Source organism: Galleria mellonella, unplaced genomic scaffold (genome assembly GCF_026898425.1).
Source record: "Galleria mellonella isolate WM207_F2 unplaced genomic scaffold, CSIRO_AGI_GalMel_v1 utg352, whole genome shotgun sequence".
NCBI lineage: Eukaryota > Metazoa > Arthropoda > Insecta > Lepidoptera > Pyralidae > Galleria > Galleria mellonella.
In genome coordinates, this window is record NW_026442084.1 from 7,553,109 (window position 1) to 7,580,783 (window position 27,675).

The 27,675-nt window shown below is 34.9% G+C and overlaps 1 protein-coding gene across 1 annotated transcript in view; it reads right to left on the minus strand.

Annotated features, from left to right (window-relative positions):
* The window catches only part of LOC113519431 (guanine nucleotide-binding protein G(I)/G(S)/G(T) subunit beta-1), a 40,983-nt gene extending 16,127 nt beyond the window's left edge, over window positions 1-24,856 (minus strand). The window contains 1 exon segment of the mRNA XM_026904537.3: window positions 24,628-24,856. The gene's annotated coding sequence lies outside the window, so the exon portion shown is untranslated.
* Between the last annotated feature and the right edge of the window lie 2,819 nt (window positions 24,857-27,675).

Genomic DNA, 27,675 nt, shown 5'->3' on the forward strand with positions numbered 1-27,675 from the left:
TGTGTTTGCATGGCTGTGTTTCGGTTTGAAGGGTGGGATATGGCGAGAATTTACAGGGTACAGAGGAATAACACCTGAGTCCTCAGGAATGGCAACGCTTGGGGGGTATCATGGGCGAAACAGTATACTCTGTTATGTCCATGGTACTGCTCGTGTCTATAGGCGACGGTTACCACTTTACATCGGGTGGGCCGTTTGCTTGTTTGCCATTCTAAGTTGTATAAAAAAAATATAATATTTTGTTTAGATAAAAAACACGTGCAGAATCTAAGAATAGAAATGAATCAAGTCTTCATTGGTAAATACATTTTCATCTTTATTTTTGTTTTTTTTTTTTTTTTTTTTTTTTAATAATAAGAGTCAAATTTATTGCATGTTCATTCTTGGATCAAACCACTTATCACTATACTAATCAATATTTATAAACATATCACAAAGCGCCACCTATACTCAAGTACTACGAAATAGACATTGTAAACGGTATGTTTTTTTTTTTGATAGGTGAAAACGGTATGGTAACCCCGCCTGCGCTAACGGGATACGCTGGCGAAGCACCAGTGAAGGGTGATAGACGAGAATGAAAACAGGCCAGTTAGCCCGTCATGATGAATTCATCAGGAATTAACCATGATAGTTTTCAGGGAGAACCGCGAGGAGGTCGACCTGGTTGGGTATATTGTTAGCAATGGGATTCTCAGTCTCCATTACTAACAATTCCTTTCCCCCCTGTAAACGGTATCAGAAGACCACTCCTCGTCCAATAGAGAAGAGCTATAAACCCGGGAGTAGTCGCCCCCGGAGTTGAAGCAGGGGCAAAGGAATCCGCCCTAAGGCTCCCTTACTCCCGCAAAGTATAGAAGATCGTGGTTAATTAAGCGATGTCTTGACAGAAACATAATAGTAACTATATAGAATTGCATACATTTTGGCCTCCTACTATAACGTGATGGTAAAATGGTACGATATACATACGGCCATGCTACAATAAAATATAAGCGCTCTGTCATTTTAAAAATTTCATTAAATTCCAACATCTTTTTAAGAAGATACACTAACATACGCACTGAAAAAAAAAAACGAAAAGAAAAAAAAACACGTTCTGAACGTAGCGACCGCACACATATGCACCTATTTCATTCATACATTTCACTACTTTGTAAAATACTTAAAAGGAATGGGGCGATTCAAATACATATAAATAAAATGGCTAATGTATATTTTTTGCATGTAAATATTATAGTGGTGCTGATTTATCATCATATCTAGGTTTCATTTTAAGTGCACTTGTAACGTAAATAGCTTTTTCAACCAACTTTAAAAAAGGAGGTTTAAAATTCGATTATTTTTTTTGTTTGTTACTTTATAACTTTATGGAAAATTCAGTTTTTATCTGAAAGGATACATTTACGCTACTATTAGTTCAGTACATAAGTAATTAAATATATATAAAACACCAAAACAGATTCGAGAACTTGCCAATAAAACTTTAAACATAAAGTTTAATAAATGGTTACTTCAAAAGTGTACATAAATATTTGACGAATAAATAAATTAATTTGAGATATTAATATTTTTGTGCCTTCATTAACTTTTTAACTTAATTAACATTAATTATACCAATACAATATTATGGCGTTAATACAGTATTGGTTATCAATTTATCCTATCAGGTCGACCTCCAAGCGGTTCCTTCTGGAAACCATCTTGAGTATCGTCGAATTCCTCACGATGGACTAAATGACCTACCTGCCTTTTCATCTAATCATCCTTCAATGGTGCCCCGCCAGCGTATACCGATAGCGCAGACGAGGTTACCATTCCATTATCATCCGTTAAAAGACAGTATTGGTTCATTAACAATATCCCATATAATGTAACAAATTTAATGTTACAATAAATACATATATGATACATGATACAATACACTGACTGATGTATCGAATATTGTATGTATTGCTATTTTTAAAACGTTGATGAAAATTATGGAGCAAATGATTAAATTAACACCGACATTTTTTTTTATACAACTTAGAATGGCAAACAAGCTAACGGCCCACCTGATGGAAAGTGGTAACCGTCGCCTATAGACATGAGCAGTACCATGGACATAACAGAGTATACTGTTTCGCCCATGATATCCCTCATACGTTGCCATTTCAGAGGACTCAGGTGTTATTCCACCGTACCCAGTAAATTCACGCCATATCCCACCCCTCAAACCGAAACACAGCCATGCAAACACAACTAATTTACGGTTGAAACACGAATGGGACAGAAGTACCCACGCAATCGACTTTTGTACAGTCTCCCTCTAACATATTGACATAACATAATAAAGTAAATAAATATAGTATTAAAGACCTAACATTCACATGACTATGTATGGCGAAACATGTACACATATGTTTTTTATATGTAACACCTTATATATCATGTTTCATGTGAATGATAAATAAATGAATAAAATAAAAAGAACTGTTTTAATCACAAATTAATATCGATCTATCTGTGGAACAAAATCTTGAATTATTCTTTCATAATAACATTATAGATTTATAGCTAATATTTGTCACTTGCCCTAAAAAGTGATAAGAGCACCAACTAGAAAGCAATAAATACGAAGTGTGGAACAGGAAGGTAGATGTAATGATATTGTGTACACAGTGACATCCGCAATGTGACAGGATGTTGATAAATTGTAGTGCGGCGTTGCTTCGTTAGAGTAGCGAGGCACGGGGTTCGATTCTAGGTTGAGTCAATTTAGAGAAGGATTTTTGTATGTAATATTTATAGTAGGTAGATATTATATTTATTTATAGTATATGTATTTATGTAATATTTTATTATGTATCTTAATATTTTATTTAACTGTACATTTGTTTATGTACACTAAATATTAATAGTTGTAGCACTTCAGCTGCCCGCTAACAACATGTTTTCTAACTGCATTGGGTTGACTGGAGGAGATCTCTGTCAGAGATAAGTCCACCCTTGCTCACAATATTTATAAATGCATTAACATTGTAATTTACAAGTGCAATAAAGAATATAAATTTATTAATATTGTATCAAACAGTCTATAATTTTTGTATGTTATTACAAAAAAGACAAATTCCACTTGTTCCTACCTACGTCTTCCCAGTGGGCAATACTGTAATTTTATTCATCTCCACTGATAGGAGATGAATGCAAATTCATTTCCTCTTATCCCTAACCAAGCGATTTATTTTTAACAAATACAATTCTATATATAAATAAATATAGCTAAATTGTATTGTACTGTAAAATCATTATTGTATATAATTTACATTGGGCACATTAAAATATTTAATATAATAGAATTTATCCATTCACAGACATTTTATGCAACTTAGAATGACAAACAAGCTGACGACCCACCTGATGAAAAGTGGTAACCGTCGCCTATAGACATGAGCAGTGCCATGGACATAACAGAGTATACTGTTTCGCCCATGATACCCCCCATTGCCATTCCTGAGGACTCAGGTGTTATTCCTCTGTACCCTGTAAATTAACTTCCATATTTCACCCTTTAAACCGAAACACAGCCATGCAAACACAACTGCTTCACGGTAGAAACACGAATGGGACAGAGGTGCCCAAGCAAACGAATTTTGTACAAAGTCTCCCTCTGATGATAGATATATCTCTTACAGTTAACCTTTACTAAAACTACAATATCGGAATCTGCCAACACAACCACTGTACTGTAAACTAAAAACAATAGCCCCAGCATAATTTGTATAAAAATTAAGTGGACGTCACCGGCAAACGAGCACACTTGTGCCAACCAAACAAGGAAAATTTTACTCGCAAAGTGGCATTCGTTGTCGTCACAGCATTGCACATATATTTCTACATGTGTTTCGGACGGAGCGTTGATAAATGCGATATTATTATTTACTATTTCACTCCAAACGTCCAATACTTTTTTTCAAATTTTATACAATTTCTTTTCTTTTTAGACAATCACAATCTTTTCTGCATTATCATGATGTTTTACCATATAACCATAAAGCGACGAAAAAATAAACAAAACACTAAAAAGCCAAAATCACTAAATACCCAAATTACATTTTTTCGACATTTAACCAACATAACAGTTTTTATCCAAAATTGCGGAATCTGGCACACTGTTCTGGCGTATATTTGCCTTTTTGCCAAATCGGATTTTAAACAGCTTGCAAAATAAGGAGGCTCTCAATTAATTTAAATTTTTTTTTTATACACAACTACATCAACAATGCTCTTTATTCGTAAAAACTTAAATCTTCTACATAGTTTAACTATACCACAGTTTTTTCACTTTCTTTCAAATTGAAAATTTAGCACAAAAGAAAGACACAAAACAGTTCGACAGCTAAAATAGGTTTTGTCTCTACTTTGACAGTCCTTTCAGCAATAAATAATACACTCATGTTAATTCTATATTAATTTTGTGAATATTGCAGCTGTAATTTTTTTACGGAGCACAATCATCGTCATGATCATCATTGCCTTGTCTTTCCCCATTTTATTTGGTGTCGGCGTAATATGTCCTCTTCTACCACAAATTCCTGTCAACAGAGCAAAACCTTTCTCGTTCTAAATCCAAAATGATCGTTTATTGGTGCGTTTCATTCTTTATAAAATAAGAATAAATAAGTAATATGCGGTGCATAATCTACTAAAATCCTCCATCTATGAGACCTAAAGACTATATCTGAAATAGATACTTCAGAATAGATATTCATCTCCCAAAGGTCAAGAGTCATGACGTGTCGACGATAATCACTTGACGCGAACTAGCTGTCTGCATAGATGATAATATAATACAAACTCTGAGAGAAATTTAATAAAAAAATTTATTCACGACTATAATGTAAAATGGAGTAGTTGGTATTTTAATAGGATGAAAATGAAATAGTAACCTCACCAGCGCTATGTATACAGGTATGATATGCACTGGCGCTTGGGGATCGATGAGGGATGATTGGTGAAGATGCAGTCAGATCAGCGAGGAGGTCGTCCAGATAAGGGCAGCTAGATACCATAACTAACCCCCCCCCCCCCCCCAATAGAGTAGTTTTATGAATTTTCTGTAATGAATGCATAATTCGCCTGCATTTCATTAAGCATCATCGAATCTACACTTGATGGACCGTATTACTATGTATTGATGCCAGGAAGTGCTTAATAATGGATTACGAATTAACCGGAAGGACAGACGAACGGACGCACGGAAGGACGATCATACGAACTAAGCAAGTTAAATAAAATCTCGTAAAGTGACACTAACGAGTTCCTTGCAATATTCCACTTCTAACAACCTTCCGAAACTGTTAAATCTATTTGTAGACACAATTTGAAATCTAACGTGTCTACTTGTATGGAATTTATACTAGCGGGGACTAGCTGATAACAATATACTCTAACAGGTCGACCTCCGCGCGGTAGCCATGAAACCATCGTGATGAATTTCTGTTAAATTCGTCACGATGGGCCAGCTGATCTAGCTTCGTCTTTACTTATTTCTTCTCTGATATCCCACCCGTGTATACTTCGATAGCGCTTGCGGAGATCCACTTTCATCCCATAAATAATGTGTCAACATCTAAACCATTCATCGGCGCGTTTTATTCAACTGAATAGTAATTTTAGCGAGGGATGGACAGCAGCATCCCTCTTAAAATATTTCCAAAGTCTAACTGCTGTTGCCAATCCGCTTGCCAAACGTGGCGACTACTGGCAAAAAAGGGGGAGGCTTATGTTCAACAGTGGACAGTTAGAGGTTGATACGATGATAACGAATCTTGTCACGATTCAAGTTGCTATTTTTTGGCAGAGCAATTTTTTGCCAATTAAACGAACGGTAACGGACGGACTATCGCACTTATGACAAAGTAAAATGGTCAACAAACATCATAAAACCATCCTGCCTCGGGCGTTTACGGTCAAAAAGTGTCCAATCGCTTCCTCGGCACGTACCGCGGACAGCCGTGTACTATTTAAGGAAGACAATGGCCTCTGTTACAGTCCGGCAGACAAACTACTGTCGGTATGTTGAGAGAAAGAATATCAAATCGTATCATGGTAACCGTGGACATAGGGCAATATACTTGGTGATATTCACACTGTTACCCCTTTCCATCAAGTGAAACTTCAGCTTGTTTGCCGTTCTGAGTAACACAGAAAAAGAAAACAGACTGCGTGTTATTGGAATTAAAAATCAAATTTAACAAATTTTTGATACAGCCGTTTAATAAAAAATTTATATCACTACATAATATAAAACAAAGTGGCTGTCGCTGTCTGTCCGTCCCTATATATGCTTAAATCTTTAAAACTACGCAACGGATTTTTAAGCGGTTTTTCTTAATAGATAGAGTGATTCAAGAGGAAGGTTTATATGTATAATACATGCATAATATTGTAGAGAAACACTGATAAATTTAGAGGTTTCTAATGGGACTTGATGTGATGTGTACCCGCGCGAAGCCGGGGAGGGTCGCTAGTAAAAAATAAATAAATAAGAATAATGATAAAAATCGGTTCTAAATTGGCATAGATATAGCGTAATACAAAGACACAAAGAAATATTGACGAATTGGTAGCTTCCTCAATTGTGAAGTCTATTAATTATGCAACCGTCGAATGGTAGTCAACTGATTAGAAACAATACACATACAATACTACGATCTGTTCATCTGTTCGACACTAATACAATTGGTTCGTACAACAGGCGCGGGGGAGAATTTCGCTTTATATTATTTATTGATAAATTATGTATATATACTTTATTACACTTAGAAATAAAAGAAATCACATATTATATGTGATATTTGTACAAAGTCTTCCTCTGGTGAATACACCAGAGGAAGACTTTGAACAAAAGTTGATTGCTTGGGTACCTCTGTCCCATTCGTGTTTCAACCGTGAAGCAGTTGTGTTTGCATGGCTGTGTTTCGGTTTGAAGGGTGTGATATGGCGTGAATTTTCATAATCAAGTCTTAATAATTTCTCCACTATCTAGTATCTCGTTTCCCCGAAATAACTTCATTTCTACCAGTATATTGCTAGAAATGGGGTTAATCCTACATTGGGGATTTTAAAACCCGTTACTTTCCCCTCCCCCGTCCACGCTATTCGATACAAGAGACGGGACGTGCCCATTATTAGGGATTCTTAGTTTTGTAATCACATTTAAATACTGAGGATGTATTGGGTTAAATTTTAGATAGTGTTCGGCATTTTTAATATATATGTATTTTTTTTTCTTTTTTATATGACATTACGAATTTTAATGTCTCATTTAATTCTCATTTATTTTTTTTAAGTTACAAATTTTGCACGCCTAATTATTGCTAAATATGAGGAGACTGGACGAAAAAACTAACGAACGAGGAAGTCCTGAAAAAAGTAAACGAGAGGAGAGCGTTGATTGAAATAATAAAGAGTAGAAGAGGCAAAATGCTGGGCCACCTTATACGACATGACGATTTTTTTAAGAGCATAGTAGAAGGAAAGATAGAGGGCAAAAGAGGAAGAGGAAGACCGAGGATTAACTACATGGGACAGATAAAGGAAACACTAGGCGTCATGTCGTATAGGGAGATAAAGGATATGGCCTGGGATAGAGCTGGCTGGAGGAAGATGCATGGATTGGTTGCACCGACAAGAGGAAACTCTTAAATGAAAATGAATAAGGACTTTCACTTATTGTTAACATCTATACACTTACCATGTTTCTTGTAAAAAAATAAATAGATTTTTTCATTACAATATTTACTCTACAGTGGAAAGAGGTGAAACGTCTGTAGAGACACGTATAGGAAAGTCACACAGTCTCCTATCTGGTAAACCCAATTCGTGTAGACTGGCCAATCGATAAAGGACCCCTCTTGCGTATAACTATACATATATAGCTAGCTAATACCTATTATATTCAATCAATATCGACGCTATTTGTACTAATTTATTCTGTAGCGGTAGTTTTGTTTTGATTTTATTTACGTGGAAGAGCATAACAATCCTTACTCATTTTGTAAACTAACTTTTTGCATGCAACTTCGTTTGCGTGGATATCACAAGAAATACTAATAAATAGACCAATTTTAGATGGCATACCAAGATAAAACATATACCAGTTTTTAAGTTAGACCTTCAGGATCATGACTGTGAATTGCAGTTAACCGAATTTAATATTGAATATGGTCTTTCCGGTATGTCGAAACAGACATAGAGAAAATTTCTAAAAACGTTTTGTCTTCTATTGCTCTTAATAAGATGCCTTGTATCAATTTTTGTTAATTAGCATTTTATTAACAATTTTATTTTATTAGTAAGATTAAAAGTATTTGTTAGCGCTTTAACGATTCTACGAATCGCCATGAAATTTGGTATACGCGTACTATATGGGTCGGAGGGCATAGCTTAATATTTATGGCATACCATGGTCACACGGACAAAGTTCGTAGATAAAAGCTAGTAGATAATAAATCCTTACTAAAATTATGAAAAAATGTGTAATTATAACTGTTTTTTTTTAATGGATGATAAAGGAATGGTAACCCTACCCGCGCTATCGGTATACACCGGCGTGGCACCAGTGAAGGATGATAGGTGAGGATGAAGTAGGTCAGTTAGCCCATCGTGACGAATTCAACAAGAATTGTTCACGATGGTCTCCAGGGGGAACCACGTGGAGGTCGACCTAATAAGGCATATTGCTAACAATGGGGCTGTCAAACTAACAATCCCTTCGCCCCCAATTATAACTGTTAAATCCTTGTGGCCTAACGGCTCAACCGAAAGAATGAAATTTGGTCATTGGCTAAATAAAGTATTTTTAAAAAGGTATTTATTATCAAAGTATGTTTGTATTAGCACAGAATTTATCATTGCTTCCTACACTAGGCTGAGCCTGTCCTGTAGGAAGCAGTACTCGTGTTATCATATACATGCTTACAGAGATTAACATAGGCTTTCTAATATTACTAATTTATATAAAGCATTTACTTTTATTCTAATTATAATAAAGACATGTTATTGTAAGATCTGAAATTGTCTGAAATGTATCCAAGTAAATAAGAATTTACTATTTTGCACATTAACACAAAGTATATAGGTTGATCCCAGAGGGAGACTTTGTACAAAAGTCGATTGCTTGGGTACCTCTGTCCCATTCGTGTTTCAACCGTGAAGCAGTTGTGTTTGCATGGCTGTGTTTCGGTTTGAAGGGTGGGATATAGCGTGAATTTACTGGGCACAGAGGAATAACACCTGAGTCCTTAGGAATGGCAACGGATGGGAGGTATCATGGGCGAAACAGTATACTCGATTATGTCCATGATACTGCTCGTGTCTATAGGCGACGGTTACCACTTTCCATCAGGTGAGCCGTCAGCTCGTTTGCCATTCCAAGTTCCAAAAAAAAAAAAAAAATCTAAGATAGTTCAGTAGTTTATAATAGAAAATGTTTTGCCACGTTTGAAGTTGAGTGTTTTTTATTGAACAAAGTCTTAAATTATTTAACATAAAAACATACCAACTGTTATTTTAAAAAGATGGATAACGTTACATTACGTAACATCAATTTTTATCTAAAAACGGAATTAACAGGTGCAATTTTAATATATACATAACATACAAATATATGGCAGTATTCACTTTAGTTGCCACCACGGTACAAGCATACAGTCCACGCGTGCACGATAATGACAACCGATAACGAGCAATGTAAATTGTGCATTGTTTGGTAATGCCTTACGTAGCCGCGCATGCTCTGTACATAGAGTTAAAATTCTATCGTCTATGAAATGTATTGTTTGATGTGTTAAATTGTTTTTTTTTTCGAAAAACTCTGAGGGCAAAGGAGCATTCGGCTCACCTGATGGTAAGTGACTACCGCCGCCCATGATCACCCACAACACTGAAGGCATTGCAGGTGTGCTGCCGGCCTTTTAAAAAGGAATATACTCTTTTCTTGAAGGTAATGTTGTTGATATATGTTGAGTATAGATCACAGTAGACTGGGCCTCGTTAATTAATCATCATCATACCAGCTTTTAACTGTCCACTGCTGAACATAATCCTCCCTGTTGGGTTGCCTGCGGGGCCAGCGGTTACTGAGAGAGAAAACAGGTCAGTTAGCCAATCATGATGAATTCATCAGGAATTAACCATGATAGTTTCCAGGGAGAATCGCGAGGAGGTCGACCTGGTTGGGTATATTGTATAGCAATGGGATTCTAAAAATGTTCTAGTTTTTGTGTTACTAACAATCCCTTTCCCCCAAAATGGTAGCGGATTTAAAATAATTCTAATGAACGAATAATTCGATGAGCGTGTATGAAAAGAATGATGAATGTAGAGGAAGCGAAAGAGGGCTGTTTGGATCGAAGCATTTGGCATTCCATTCTTTCTGCTCTACCAGGAAACAGGCGTGACAATATATGTATGTATTTATAATATATATATGTAATATATATGTATGTCATTATAATCAAATACCCAGTAGCAAATGTCCATCATTTCCCGTGGGTGTCGTAAGAGTCGACTAAGGGAGGACGAGGGATGGGCAGCAGCGTCTCTCTTAAAACATCTCTATAAGCCTAACTGCGGTTGCCAACCTGCCTGCCTAACGTGACAACTACTAGCAAAACTTCCTTTATGGGGAAGGATTATGTCCAGCTGTGGACAGTTATAATAATAATAATAAAACGTCCATCCATTCTTACAAACTTGTGTATTTTTAACATCAGTATAATTTACAGTAGACGGGTAAACGATTCCACTTCTATCCATTTAAAAGGAACCTGTACTTATATAATACTTTATTTCACAAGAGTAGGCGAGCAAAAATAGCTTGTTATTGTTATATCGAGTAGTTCGGCCATTGTCGACTCTTCAAATAAACATCTATAGGCAGGCAGGTAGGTAGGTAGGTAGACACAGTATTGGTGATTTGTAATAATATCATGTTTTGTTATGGCAAGGCACAGTGTATTGTATAATGTCGAGACGGACGGCAGTATTTCACGCGTTTCCGCACTGTGACAGCTCACTGTCGTCAGTTTGAAATTATTGACGACCGCTCTGGTGTAGCGGTTTGACACTGTCTTATCTTGCAACGGTCGCGGGTTCGATTCCCGCATAACACAAATATTTGTGTTATTTTTTTTAATGGGTGAACACGGAATGGTAACCCCGCCTGCGCTATCGGTATACACTGGCGAAGCACCAGTGAAGGGTGACAAGTGAGGATGAAGGCAGGTCAGTTGGCTAATAGTAACCAATTGAACAAGAATTAACCAATATGGCTTCCAGAGGGAACCGCGTGAAGTTCGGCCTAATAGAGTGTATTGCTAGCAATGGGGCTGTAAAATATAATTTTATATATTATTGTTATATATTAATGTTATTAGGAATGAACTAACAATCCCTTTCCCCCATATATGTTGTTATTTGTACATATATTGTGTATATTATAAAGTCACCATATCCGCTTTTAACTATCCACTGCTGGGGGGGGGGGGGGATTGTTAGTAATATTGACTACTAGTCTCATCGTGCTGAATCCTAGGTGTATTCATCACGATGGGCTAATTGACCTACTTTTTTCATCCTCACCTGTCATCCCTCACTGGTGCCCCGCCAGTGTATACCGTTATCGCGAGCGGGGTAGCCATTCCAATATCATCCAACAAAAAAAACCCTCCAAGTGCGTCCATTCATAAGTACGACGGATTAGGCTGGCATCATTGTGTTGAACCATATTTTAGGGAGCCCAGTCACTCGGTACCCCGCTCAATCATATTTATGTTAAGTGTCCGTTCACACAGACCGGCTTGAGAGAAGACAGCAGATTATTATCGCATTTTTAGATCATTAAAATAAGATTTATTTTTGCAATTCACTTCGTTTGTTACACGAGAATGAGAATCTTACGAACAGATAAAAAAATGAAGTAAAATCCTTACTAATATAAAAGCAAACATGAGTTCATTTGTTGTCCCTTACCGCTTTAACGGATAAACGATCACTATAAAATTTTATTGTTAAAAGTTGCCTAAGCACACATTATATTTTAATGTAATAACTACCGGTTTAACTTGTATGTAATTAAAACGAAAAAAGCTCGATTAGTTTGGGGATCAATTCGTGATCCTTAGTCATGAGCGAGTGTGACGCGAGCGCGAGCATGACTTATTGCATTAAAACTTGAAAATTTAGTATACACGTACGACAGTAGTATATGAAATGAAGGACACGGGCTACTTTTTATGTTGGTCACGCGGAGAAAGCTATTGTAAGAATAAACCTTGTGTCAATAATCTAAAACTGTTAAACACGATCGATTTTTTTTTATACAACTTAGAATGGCAAACAAGCTAACGGCCCACCTGATGGAAAGTGGTAACCGTCGCCTATAGACATGAGCAGTACCATGGACATAACAGAGTATACTGTTTCGTCCATGATACCGCCCATGCGTTGTCATTCCTGAGGACTCAGGTATTATTCCTCTGTACCCTGTAAATTCACGCCATATCCCATCCTTCAAACCGAAACACAGCCATGTAAACACAACTGCTTCACGGTAGAAACACGAATGGTACAGAGGTACCCAAACAATCGACTTTTGTACAAAGTCTCCCTCTGGTAAATCGAGATCTTCTCTTCGCTCCGAGCCGGCCTATGTGAACGGTCACTAAAGGGTAGGTCAACACATCTGGACGTATGCTCTTCTATTTAAGTTGAATTAATTCTTAATTAGCCACGGTGTAAGCCTGTGGGCCTGCCCTCATAATAAATTGTTTTGTAGGTTTAATTACCTTTTACAAATTAAAAAGCTCCATCCCTTTGTTACCAGTTTATATTTGTATATACTTAGGTTTAATTTGGGATCTGGAATAAATTATTATTTTTTTATTTCATTCATCGTTTAGGCGAATATAGTTAAAACTCTTATTAATATAAGGATTTCAATAAAAATGAATAAAAGAGCAAACAAGTTTTTTTTTTTTTAATTCTCACACTCTAAATCAAATTATGAACAAATCGATTACTTTTTAAGATTGTGGTCTACAAAAAAAAACAACCTCAATTGTGGCAAAACTAGAATTATTTTAATCTAAACATTAAATTCTTGAATGGATTTTAAAAAAAAATCTATGCGAATGGGCAGTCTCTGTCTTTTCGAGTAAATAAACTTTCTGTTTATTATGTCTACATAACAAATTTTTATTAGCGAAATTTATTGTATATTTTTTCTTTTTATGATTTTGCGAATTCGCTTGTCAAAGAATAGATTATGATTCGCAACAGTTGTCTGTTTAAGTAAAATGGCAGTATCGAATGACACAAAATGAATATAGGACACGGGACCAATGATCAATTACATATCCATTACAAAAATATTTTCAAAAATCGATTTAAAATTGACGACCTATCTATGTGCATTTAAACATAAAAAAAAAATCAGACGAACCGAGACATTCTTGAGTTCCTTAAAAACAAAACAAAAATAATACAAGTCTCATCCAACTAATGATGGCGGCGAAATGGTCGCATTGTGTACAAGGAAATCGGACAAACAAGGAAATATAGTTATGTGAAAGTTGTTTCCTTTGCCTTTCTGTTCCAAGAAAATTAATGATGGAATATGTGGTCCCTGTTCGTACGGATCACGCACACTCAATCGAGTTTGCAAACATAACTACATTTTGTTCATTTAATTTAGTTTTTTCTTTATGGGTGAAAATGGCATGGTAGACCTACCCGCGTTATCGATAAATGCTGGCGGGACACCAGTGAAAGATGATAGGTGAGGATGAAAGCAAGTCAATTAGCCCATCGTGACGAATTTAACAAAGGAACAAACATAATGGTTACCAAGGGGAACCGCGTGGAGAACGACCTGATAGGGAATATTGCTGGCAATGGGACCATCAGACCTCATTACTAACAATGCCTTTCCCCTCATTCAATGATGAAGAATTTTGACCGAAAATGTGGTTTTCCGGCGTTTCCGAGGACTACCTGATACGTACAGATTAAAAATGGAGTAACTTCTCCCGTTTTCCCAACATTTCCCTTCACTGATCTGCTCTTATTGATCGTAGCGTGATCAAAAGTATACTATAACCTGCCCAGGAGCATGAAGAATAATTGTACCAAGTTCTGTTAAAATGCGTCGAGTGGTTTTTGTTTCTATAGCGAATATACAGACAGACAGACAGACAAAAATTTTACTGATTACATTTTTGGCATCAGTATCGATCACTAATCACCCCTGACAGTTATTTTGGAAATATATTTCATGTACAGAATTAACCTCTCTACAGATTTATTATAAGTATAGATATAGATAGATGTGAATGTGAGTTTGTTTGTTACCTTATAGCGCGGTAACGACTTATCCAATCACTATGAAATTTGATATACACGTACTATATGAGTGGAGAAGTATATAGGGTACTTTTCATTCTGGTCAATAAACATATCCCGGTTGGACATACGGACCAAGTTGCGAGTGAAAGCTAGTAAAGAAATTAAAAAAAAAAAAGTATAAATAATTTACTACTGTTACTAACTCACTTCTAGTGTGCACCCTGGCGATTTTAAAAATATTTTATCCAACAAAAAAATATTTTTGAAATCGCCACAATTGATGAATAAAAATAATAGCAATATTTTGCTATTATTTTGATTGAGATTGAGGATTGATTAAGATAATGTTTGTTTATGTGTGTTATTTTGTGTACACACAAATATATATATATAATCGAGTTTTTGAATTTGAGTAATGACCTAATTTTGGAAGTCATTACTAATTATAAATATTACTCGTGCGGGTGTCGCCCTCTGGTTTTAAAAGTTTTTAAGTCACGTTAGAAGTAACTTAACACCGTGAAACAATCCTACGAAGGCACTGAAGCCAACACCGTGAAACAATCCTACGAAGGCACTGAAGCCGGTGATCCGGCGGTAGTAGCGCTCAAAGAGGAAGCCGGAGCAAAAAGGCACGACTCGAGGCCCTCACCTGCGCCTTCCTGGGGTGAGGGGGGGGGGGGGGCGAAGATGTGCGGAGGGTAAATAATTTAAAAACATCATTGGAATTGGGGCCTGCACTGTATTTTATATTTTTAATCATTGTTTTTTACAATCTCAATTGTCTGAGTGTATTTAATAAATAAATTTTAGTTTTTACTAATATAATAAAATTGCGACTAAACGACGTCTATACATGGGAATTATTTAAAAAAATATATAATTTTAGAAAGTTTGTCTGATTGTATTTATGTTTCAGCATTACGCGAAAACTACTGCACTAAATTGAATGTGGTTTTCATAGTTGTGTCCCTGAAGGTCAACAAAAAAGATGGTAAATAATAAAGAAAATAAAATAGAAAATGATTTTTTTTTTCTAAAATTACAGATTTGAAAAGAAATTAATTGTTTCTTTAAATATTTGAATGATGTACAAGACTGAATCTAAAAGCGACTGAGATATTTTTTTTTTATTAAAACTGTATTTTACTAAATACTAATTTTCTTATTAGTTAGTATTTTTTTAGATTTAGAATGTAAAATTAATAACAAATCTAAAGTTAAATAAAACTGTGAAAGATTGGCTGGTAGAGAATGTTACTAGCAATAAATCCTTTTGTACCATATTTTCTTTTAGTCAATATGAAGTTAATTAAATAAAAAAAAAAAAAAACAAAATTGTATTGAACGATTGGACAAACAACAAACGAAAAAATTATAAATACTAGGGTTTTTTTTTAATTCTTTTTATTGCACCCTCCACCTGTAACAGTGCACCCTTTACGATCGACCTGATTTTCGAATGGATCGGTGATGTAGACCTCTGGTGTTTTTATCAACCTTAATGTTTTGAATATAAGATACAAAATTGTGCGATACGACGTTACAATTTCCAACGATTATCCGATCACGTATGCATCAAGGCGAAATGTTTGTTTTCGAAACGTAAGCGCCTCTATGGTTTATTGCCTTTGGCATGTCATCTCCATTTATATTGGAACTAATAACGGATAGTCCCAATGCTCAATATTAATTGGGTGCGAAGTATGGGAAGAAGAGGAAACTAAAACCATAATACATATTGCTATCAATATATTTATTTCGTATCTCGATTTTGTTAGATTAGTGACAGCATTATAAGATTTAAAAAATTACAAGTATATTTTGGTTCAGAAAAAAAAAAATATAGTCACGACTGACGTGACAAATAAAAAAAAACTTCATAAAAGATTTTTCAAATCGGTTTATAAATGCCGGAGTTGAGTTAACAAATAGGGGGAATCCCCCTAGCGCCGGACAGCACCTAGTACCGGACAAACCCCATCGAAACATGAAATAACGCTCTTAATAATATTCGTGTAATCAAAGACGTTAAACTTAACGTTCAGCGCGGGAGGCGTCAATTTAGTTCTATACTCCTTGCAGGTTACACTTTAGTCATTTTGCGCAGGAATTCATTGCATCGAGGAGTACTCAGACCAGTAAAGATTATATATGTTTATAGTATTAATGTAACATTGTCGTATAATTTAAAATTTTTGTAAACCCATAATTACCAGCTACTGTCTGGTCTTATGGGTTCAAATTTATACTTGTCCGGTACTAGGTGCCAAATTTCAATGTAACCAAAAACTAAACCAATGATTGAGTCCATTTTAAGTGGCTAAAAAATGTAAAATCTTCATCTTTGTTGATTTATTTTAATGCTATATATGATAGATTAAACGAAAATGTTAAATATTAAAATAAAACATAATTTTTTATTTATTAAAAACCATAAGTGTCCGGTACTCGGGGGACTCCCCCTATAAAAAATCTCCTTTTTTTGAAGTCGGCTAATAAAGAGCACTGTGATTAAATGTAGATATCGAAGATCGTCAGATATATATAGAATCTACTGGACACGACATTTGCTGATGGAAAACATTGTTAACAATCCAGTTTAGATCAGCTTCAGCTGACAAGAACCCCTTTATGACTACCCCATTAAGTATTGTAGTCTTTGTGATTTTTTTCTCTAATTTGGAAGTGTTTCATTTGTCAACAAACTAAGTACATACTTACCTAAGTATGTACTTAGTTTGGTTAAAACATACAATAAATGAATGGTGAAATAAATAAAATAAAATGCATAAAAAAAAACTATAATAAGAATGTGATATAAAGGCGGCCTTTTTTAAACAACTTAGAATGGCAAACAAGCTGACGTCCCACCTGATGGAAAGTGGTAACCGTCACCTATAGACATGAGCAGTACCATGGGCATAACAGAGTATACTGTTTCACCCATGTTACCCCCATGCGTTACTATTCCTGAGGACTCAGGTGTTATTCCTCTGTACCCTGTAAATTCACTGCCATATCGCACTTTTCAAACCTAAAACATAGCCATGCAAACACAACTGCTTCACGGTAGAAATACGAATGGAACAGAGATGCTTAAGCGAAGTTTGTACAAAGTCTCCTTCTGGTAAATATAACGCTTGGTATACCGTATACTTGACTATTTGAACTTAAGCAAATTTGATACAATTTACGCAAGTCAGCATTGCCGGTTTATGAGTGGCCGGTAAACACGTGTAAAGAACGCGCTATGGGTGGGACTCCGGCCATGTTTACTTTACAGGAGTCCCCTAGCTGTTTTTATTGCAAGTGCGGCTAATTTTCTAAAGTCACTGACCGTTTGTTTGCCTTTTATAAGTACTGGGGTTATAACTGTCGTTTTATATTGCCATTCTTTATGGGATACCAGGAGATTGTCTTTTCGAAATTATTATATGAAATTTCCCTCTTCAGCCATCATAAATAATTTGAATCTTTTGTTAATGACCATTAATTGATATCACCTATTTATATCCCGACGTACCAGAGTACGACTTTGATGCATATACGTACATTAATTTATTATTTGGAAATTATAAATCTTATTATATATATTTCTAATATATATAATAAATTACCTAAATCCCTCACAGACATAGATGACATAAAAAAATATAAAACTAAACTGTATGAATACCTAGTAAACAGAACATACTATTCAATTGACGATTTCCTTGAAGATAAATGTAATAAAGTTCCATAATTATATTTTTTTACTATAAATGTGACATTGCTGATTTTTCTTTTTATATAATATAAATTTTTTCTTATGTAATTGTAAATTTGTATACCTCGATAGATGGGGTTGATCATAGAGGACTTATATTGTTTTACCATCCATTGTTACCTATGTATCACAAAATAAATAAATGAAATGAATATATATTTCTAAATTTTTTTATTTTTTCTAAGAAATTTTGCGGCTGGCTCTTGGCCACAACAGAATATCAGTGTTTTGCTCTTATGAGGGCAATGCAATAAGCTGAGTTGTGACCATTTTGTGTTACTGTGGAACACGCAATAAAAGGAAAAATTTTTACTTATTTTATCTTTATTCACTGTGCATATCTATCTATGTTTGTTATTATTTGTACGTTATAAGTAATGCAAATTATCTATCTATCTATTAGTGTACTTTATTTATTTCTTTGATAGACTTTAATTTTTGTGTACTTATTAAAAATTATCTTCTTCTCGACATGACATTCCTGACATGAGCCGTACAATTTTTCTCCTATATTTATTTACCAACAGGTTTATCAAGATAAGTACATGTATTTATATTCATTACTCGAATTGTATAAATGAGTATAAGAAATTTATAAAATATATTCTTTCAGTCGTTAACTGTCCACTATTGGATATGAGCCTTTTGTCAGTTTTCCCAGTAGTTGCCACGCTTGGCAGATGGGTTGGCAACCGTAGTTAGGCTTTTAGAGATGTTTTAAAAGGGACGCTGTTACCCATCCCTCGCCCTCCCTTAGTCACGTCTTACGACACACACGGGAAAGGAAGGGGTGACCTATTCATGCTGGGGCACACACGGCATAAAATATATTATTTGCTGGTAAACCTGGCTAAAAGATGGGGTTTGCAACTTCATGAACTTCATGACAAAATTAACAAAGGGCATGGTGGGGGGAAAGGGATTGTTGGCAATGGAGTTTGATAGCCCTATTGCTAGCGATATGCCCTATTAGGTCGACCTCTACGTGGTTCCCCCTAGAAACCATCGTGAACAATTCTTATTGAATTCGTCACGATGGGCTAACTGACCTGCTTCATTCTCACCCATCTTTCACTTACCTTTCACCTATCTTATACTTAATCTTTCACTGGTGCCCCGCCGGTGTATACCGATAGCGCGGATGGGGTTACCATTCCATTATCACTCATTAAAAAAAAAAAAAAAACAAAGGGCATGGTATTAAACCAAGTCAATTGCAAATTTAGAATCTATTCCTGTCTGGAGTCGCTTAAAAAACACGGACTTTTTTCATGATAATGAATATGAATTCACCAGTGGACAGATAATTGCCATCGGAGATGTGGTGAGTGCGAAAGCGAACCCATGTCTCCGACATATGGCACCTCGAGGGTATATCGTCTGGTTTTTGGTGGGTACACCCCCACCTTACGGGGCGATTCCCACACTACCCATTCACCTCCCACAAGGTGTATGGGTCTGCATAAAGCATTTTCCAGACGTTAAAAAAAAAGTGGACAGCTAATAACTAAGACGACGATGATGACGAGTATGAAATATGGCGGCTGGGAAAAGGGTTTAGTAGTAATGGAGACTAAAAATCCCATTGTTAACAATGCCACTAGACCTCCACGCGGTTCCCTTTGGAAACCATCGTAGTTTATGATGAACCAACTGAGCTGCTTTTATCCTCACCTATCATCCCTCACTGGTGTCCCGCCAGCATATACCGATAGCACAAATGCGGTTACCATTCCATTTTCAAATTAAAACTGCTTTGACGTATATCATTACCGTCTTACGCCGTCAACTAGTTAAGTAATTAGGACAAACAATTAAAAACGTGTTAATTATTCGTCTATTACTTTTAAAACTCGCTAGTTTCTATGTAATATTTTTTTACGTGGATTTACCGGATTTAATTACCTATTTGTTTTTACAACGTTGTTCGCTTGTATCTCACAAAAATTATAATCAAAAACAGTTTTGTTCTCTAAAAGAATCATAGTGAAATTCGTGTAAGTTTTTTTTATGTATTCACAAATTTTGTGTATGACTACGCGAATTTTTCACAAATTTTGACAACTCTTCATTTTTTTTAAAATGGGGTTATAAATTATTTCAAGGAGAGGGATTGCTAGCAATATATCCTGTCAGGTTGACTTTGACGCAGTCACCGTAGAAATCATTTTTATTTATTTATTTATTTACACTTTATTGCACCATTTATAAAAATAGTAAATATATTTAATTGTAATGAGAAATGATACAAAAGGCGGCCTTACCGCTAAGCAATCTCTTCCAGACAACCTTTGGGTAGAGGACATTGAGAAAAACAGGACAGACAAAGGGTAGGTGGCGCACTATTTTATATAATAAAATAGTGCGCCACGTACGTAAACTAATATATACACACAAACACACATATATATACCACCATGGAAGTATTTTTGCCACTATGAGCCAACTGATCCAACTACATCCTCATCTTTCACTGGTACCCTACTTGCGTTCATTATCGCAGATTTTATGATTCTATTTTCATTCACAAAAACCTAACTAAATAGTCAGTGGAAAGTCGCCGGTCACAGTTAATTTTCAACGCATTTCATACCTTAGTTACGCAAGCAAGGCCGACCGACACGCGGCGTGCTATATGCACGTAACTACATACTAGTTTTAAAGGCAATGCGTATGTACACAGGTACATACATATAACATACCTACTGAATAATACAATTTTATATGAACTCGACGCGTGGTAAATTGTATAAAAGACTAGCTACCTACCCTGACTTCGCACTGATATGTAGGTAGACATCTATTTTTATTTTAATAAATTCCAGCAATTGTCATTTGTTGACAATGTAACTTTCCATAAAGAATTTTTAAAATTGTTTTTTTTTTTATCAGCCGTTAATTGTACACTGCTGAACATCGAGCTACCCCATAAGGGAGGTTTTGACAGTGTTGTCATGCTTGGCAACCGCAGTTAGTCTTTGGTGACGTGATAAAGTCTTTCATCCTGTATCTATCTATCTATTCTATTTAAGAGCTGCGCTCTTGTCGGCGAAGCTCTTGCCACTCACTATGATTTTCAGCAAGTCTCTTGATAAGACACGACACCAACTTAGTTTATCCTAATATAAACTATTTTTCATGAGGTGAAAATGGACTAGTACCCTGGAATACCAGTGAATGATGATAGGTTAGGACAAAGTCGGTTAAGTAACAAATACAGAAATTCGTTAAACTCACATTCAAGTTTACTAATAAAGATTCTCAAATTTCAACATTATTTTAAATACTCATAAGGTAGATGTAAAAAAATCTTTAGAGTAAGTCCCACAGAGTACCTACTGTCTTTTATGTTTATCAAATTTCTCTATACTAATATCTTTATTAATTATAATTAGTAAGTTGTAAAAATGGATATAAAGGCTATAAGTTCAAATAACCAATGTGATGTAGATACAATATTATTATAAACAATTCTAAAAATCTGTGAGGTCTAAGAAAGCAGCAAGATTTTTTGAGATGACTTCTTGAATGTTGAAAATCAATCTTGATAGATTAAAGATTCTACTGTAATGTGTCCCCTACTTGTGTGTGAGCATATTTAAGTAACAAATAGACAATTTGTTTAGGAAAGTGTGATGTTAATGGAAGATGTATGACTGCTCATAAACAAAGCATATAACAAAATCCATGTCACATTAATTATATCAGCTATTTTTTTTTTTATTAGGCCCAGGTTTGGGTGTTTCAGGCTATTCTAGCTTGAGGACCGAGTGTCATATTATTTTGTGGTGCTACTAGCAGAAATTTACAACTACTGATTGTATATAATAAGATTGTATATAAACTGTAATAATTTACGAGTTTCTAAAAAAAAATCATCAATCCCATCCTTAGGGATGGTACACCAACTGTGTACTGATTTTTTTTATTCCCTACTATTAGTAGTAGAGAATAAAAAAAATCAGTACACAGTTGGTGAATGACAAATACACACAACAATTACAGTTAAACTAAAGACATCCTCTTGTTTGAACTTAAAAAGTAAATTTAAAAGAAACAGTAAAAAAATTTACAGTTCATTGTAATAAAAAGATACAAATAACATGAACTACACCATGAAAACTTCAAATATCTAGCCGTATCTATAACTTCATTCACATGACTGAAAAATATTAATTGTCCAGAATAAAAAAATCTTCATACTAAATGTAATTACAATTGATTGAGCCTATTGAGACCCCACCCTAAGATGTAACAAACAAACTCTTTTACACAATCATAATATTACTGCAGTGTAAAAAACAATAAACAGTTGTCTAGCCCTTTTAGTACATTTAAATAATTTTTCAATAAATTCAGATGCAATGTTGTCTAAATCCATTGGGCAACTGGTACAAGACAGTTCTTTAAACTATGATAACCAATACTTAACGAAAACCATCTATAAACCCTATTTTGGCAATATGTTCTGTCACTGTTTTTCAAATTGATAAATTAGTACAAAATAAAAGGACAAAACACTTCTAAAATAGGTACACACAGCTAAAATAGGTTCTTTTTTATGCAACTTAGAATGAAATATGAATTACTTAGGTTTATGAAACATTTGATATTTTACAAATAAAGAGGTAAATGTGAGAGTGAAATTATTTGTTTGTAAGTTCTTAGTGACTCAACAGCTTAACCAAACATTATATTATCTATCTTATATAGTATATGAGATGGTGAAGGATGGGATGGAAGGAGGTCACAATGATGAAGTTGCTAGTAAAAGTTGGCTAGGATATATTTCCATTCAAGAATTAACTTAGCATTACCACTTCAGGGGACTAGAATGCTTGCTGTCTCTTGTATCAAAAAATTTATTAGCTAAACCTTTGCATTGAAAAGGAAGTGCCACATTTAGTTGAATATAATAAACAATAGTCCTACTCATGAATAATACATTGCACATTACTCATTCCAACATTTTAGTAGGTAATCCTTGAGTCATATTGAAGGAACATCGGAAAACTAATTTTTAGATTACAATACCAATAGTCCTTGGGAACAGCAATGGAAAGCAATTGTGCACCATGAGTATTCGAGTATTTTGTATGATGTCTGTTATCAAATCTACAAGTGACGGTTACCACTTTCCATCACCTGTGACGCCACCAAATTGTTTGCCATTCTAAGTTATACAAAAGTGTGTATAAATTGTAACAATTCAGAAACAAGCTCTGAACATATTGAATTTAAATTGAACAGCAATAATTTACACATGCATTAGTTACATTACATGCACATGTTTTAAGGTTACATTTAATAATAAACACCATCACCATCGGATGATGAAATGACAATAATGAAAACAGAGTAAACAGAAAATATAGATCTATAGGACACTCCCTATCTTGAGAATAATATTAAATCTAAGGGTACCCACTTACCAAATCTTTAGTATTATTAGATATATTGCCACAACATGTTTGACTTGTATTATTTTATGTAATTTGGTGTTCAATTAAATAGAAATAGCACTAAAAGTAAGCAGGTTACATTTCATATGTTCATGAAAAGGACAAGTGTAAAAATAGAGATTGATGGCTTTCAATTAGATTACAAGCAAAGATCTGACTAAACATATGATCAGTGGGTACCCTTAGGGACGAAATACAAATACACAACTAGCACATAAGTATAACTAATCAAAAAAATAATTGTAAAAAATGCAGAAAACTATAAAAACTATTGCTGAAGAAGTTAACTGTTAAAACAACGTACAAATATCATAATAGTACTTACACATTGATGTGCAGAACATTCAATGATCCAAAATTATCTATGTAATAATAATAAAAAAAAACATTGCCCTAATTGTTAACTAAATTAATTATCTCGTGACATCACAGTTACGTAGATATATGGAATGCAATTGATTTATAATGTAGTAACATGTAATTATGTTTGATAGTACACAAACCTCTAAAATGGTATTGAAACACGAAAAATATGATAACAAAAACGATAAAATCTTTCCAAAACAGTTGTAAGTTCACCATTTCGCGCTAATTGAACATAAAAATCTGATAATAGGAACAAATCGATGTTCCTCCATCTAGCAACAGGGCAGTTGTACGTACTACGAAGCTATAGTACATATATACATATAGGAGTATATCATTGCTTTTCCAACAATTTCGAGACATCTCTTTGTTTGCTGATACTAAATTAACTTAAATCTTTCGACTAGATATACGGGTGACTCAATTAACTCGACAACAAGAACCTTATGACAATGTTTCACGGAACGCCTATCCACCGGCGACTAAAGCATACACCCATATCGATACACGATTTAGCTGTGGACATCATGTAAAGTAGCCCTATCTGGTCACATTTATACAACAGAAGAATACAAATAAGTAAAGTAAGCAGCAAAATAATGATACGATAATGATATAAAGATATTAGAACTTTACCCTTCTGCCAGCTAGTCTCGTAGTCCGTTCTAGCGGTTATCGGGCGCTTCCTGTACCACTATTAAGACTGGATTCTCACTTTTTGGCACATTTTGAACATTATAAACGACACCTCACAGAAATATGTATTATTCACTAGTTTTTATCACAAATTCAACCACCATTAGCTACTCATACACCCTCGAGATCGGTCCTTTTCACGGCCATTTGCAAATTGCGTCAAAGTTCCTGGAATGTGATTGGTATATTCTGCGCTAATGTAGTTTGATTTCGTTATGCCATCTGGTGCTGTAAATTCGAACTATAATTTTTGTTATTGGAATTAGAACTTTCTTGCATTACGTTAACGATAACCAATACTAACTCTAAACGCACATATGTCGTTTCAAAACAAATGAAATAGGGTGCGGTAAGATGTGTTTGAGAACCCCGTATCGTGACGTCAAACTGGGCGTGAGAAACTAAAACGCGGTTTATTTGAAATATAATTACCACCTTTATCCACCTTCGTCTTATATTATTGTTGACATTAAAAAATGTTTATTGTATCTAAATAAATAGATACAAACACAAAATAAAGAAAATATTATTTTTAATTCTGTTATAAATATATATTTTAACTTCACAAAAAAACGTTTGTGAAGTTAAAATATGGTTATACATAGATTAAGAATAGTAACTCTTTCTCATAATGCTTGCTTTTATGCTAGAGAAAGAGAAATGGATATTAATTATGATACAAACCCCAAATTTTTTATAACAGTGAATATGTATCCAAAAACTATGTAAAGTATAATAAGTTAGGACTACAAGTATTATTTTTAATATATGAATACTTCGTGAATGACTGTCAATTAAAATTATATATATATTACAGTTATAATTAAGTACATTTTTATTGGGTTACATTAACTACAAGAAGCGACGCTATTTGCCATCTAGTGGCAATAGACAGAACTTATTTATAATTTTAATTTTAGAGGCACAACTATTTCCATTGTTTCTGCCTACCCTAATGGGAGACAGGCGTGACAGATATATATACGAGGTTTGTCCATTTGGAAAGTACGTATAAAATTTTTTAAAAATTTTATTTTACAATTATTCAGGTAAATCAATTTTATCCCCTTCAAAGTACTCCCCCTGTGACATAATGCACTTGTGCCAACGCCGTTTCCACTGTGAGAAGGCTCCTTGAAAGTCCTCTGGTTGTAGGTTTCTCAGCTGCCCCGTCGTAGCTTTTTTTATCTCATTTATGTCCCCCAAATGCCGCCCCCGAAGTACCAATTTGGTTTTTGGGAACAAGAAGAAGTCACACGGGGCCAAATCCGGCGAATAGGGGGGTGTTCGTAAAATACTCCCCTGTCTTCGTCCAGTCACCGTAATGGAATTTTTACTCAAAAACTCACGGAACGATCTTGGCGCAAATTTTTTTCATTTGAAGTTCGTTTCTTAGAATTTCGTGGACCACGGTTTTGCCCAAATTAAGCTCTTCAGCCACCTGTCTGACCGTTAAACGACGGTCCCCATTAACACAAGTTCGAATTCTTTCCACGTTTTCGTCGGAATGTGAAGTGGAAGGACGTCCTGAACGTGGGTCATCTTGAACGCTTTCTCGGCCCTCTCTGAATCGATTTTTTTAGCCACTTGTGGACGGTTGGTTCCTTCACAGCATCATCCCCATAAACTGTTCTGAGATCGGCAAAAATTTCACGGCCATTCTTGCCGAGTTTCGAGAGAAACTTGATTACGACGCGCTGCTCTTCAACGGAAGCGGGCTCCATGCCGACGGGGTTTCGTTAAGAGGTAACTTCACAGATGGCGTGACAAGCCAGTTCGCACCGCACGGCGGTCAGACCAGAACTGAAGCATTGTTAGGGATAAGGAAGGGGTCCTGCGCTTACCTGGCCTCCCCACTCCTCTTTCTCGCATTCCAGAACACTTTTATACGAACTTTCCGGACAGACCTCGTATATATATATATATATATATATATATATATATATATATATATATATATATATATATATATATATATATATATATATATATATGATGAGGCACAACTATCATTCGCTCGCTAATTACTTCAAGGTAAAGATTACGAATTCCATTTTTTTTAATTCTCAGGCGCCATTTGTAGAAATTAAGGGATAAACATATGTTGAAAATTAAGGTTTAAAAATGAAAATGAATTAATTTTTTAATAGATTTAAGCGAAAATTATTATAATTCCAGTTTATAATAGTCATAAAACAGTAATTATAAGAAACAGTGAGAGATGATAGGTGATAATTAAAAAAGAGATCGAATATTGTTTCGCTTTTATTTTCGAAGATGTCATAAAATTTTATCTTATGTACGTTATAGAAATAATTGTATTATCGTCTGGTATCACAAAATTACAAGTGATTGGCTATTTTTCTAAATTATCAAATTAAAATTACTTAGCGATATGGCCGCCTTTTGTAAAAATACGCCCAACTACAAAGATTTCGGCTCGTAGATTCAAATATTTTAAGCTTACATATCACCCCCAATTATTGCATAATGTAGATATTATCCTTTAATAAAGACAAATATTTGTGACCATAGATTAAGAATAGTTTCTGAGGGTGGACAAGTTCCAACCTCTACATAGCGGAGTGGAAAACGGATTGTTAATAATACAGTTAACAGTCCCATTGCAAGCAATATACCCTGTCAGATCGACCTTCACGTGGTTTCTACTGAAAACCATCGTGCTAAATTTGTGGTGTATTCATTACAATGGGCTAAGTGACCTGTCTTTTCATTTTCACCTAAGTATCCTCGCTCACTCGTATCCTGTCAGCGTATACCTTTAGTGCAGGTCATTTCATTATTAATCATAAAAATACCTTCACAATTATTGTTAGAATAACGATTTTCTTAACCTTCTTGTTTTGTGTTTGCCATAGAATAAGGATAATACCAACGGATTCTGTTTCTATGGTACTAATTTAAAATTTATCCAATATCTGCAATCAATTAGTGCTGTCAATTTGTCAGTTAGACAAATCCATAGAT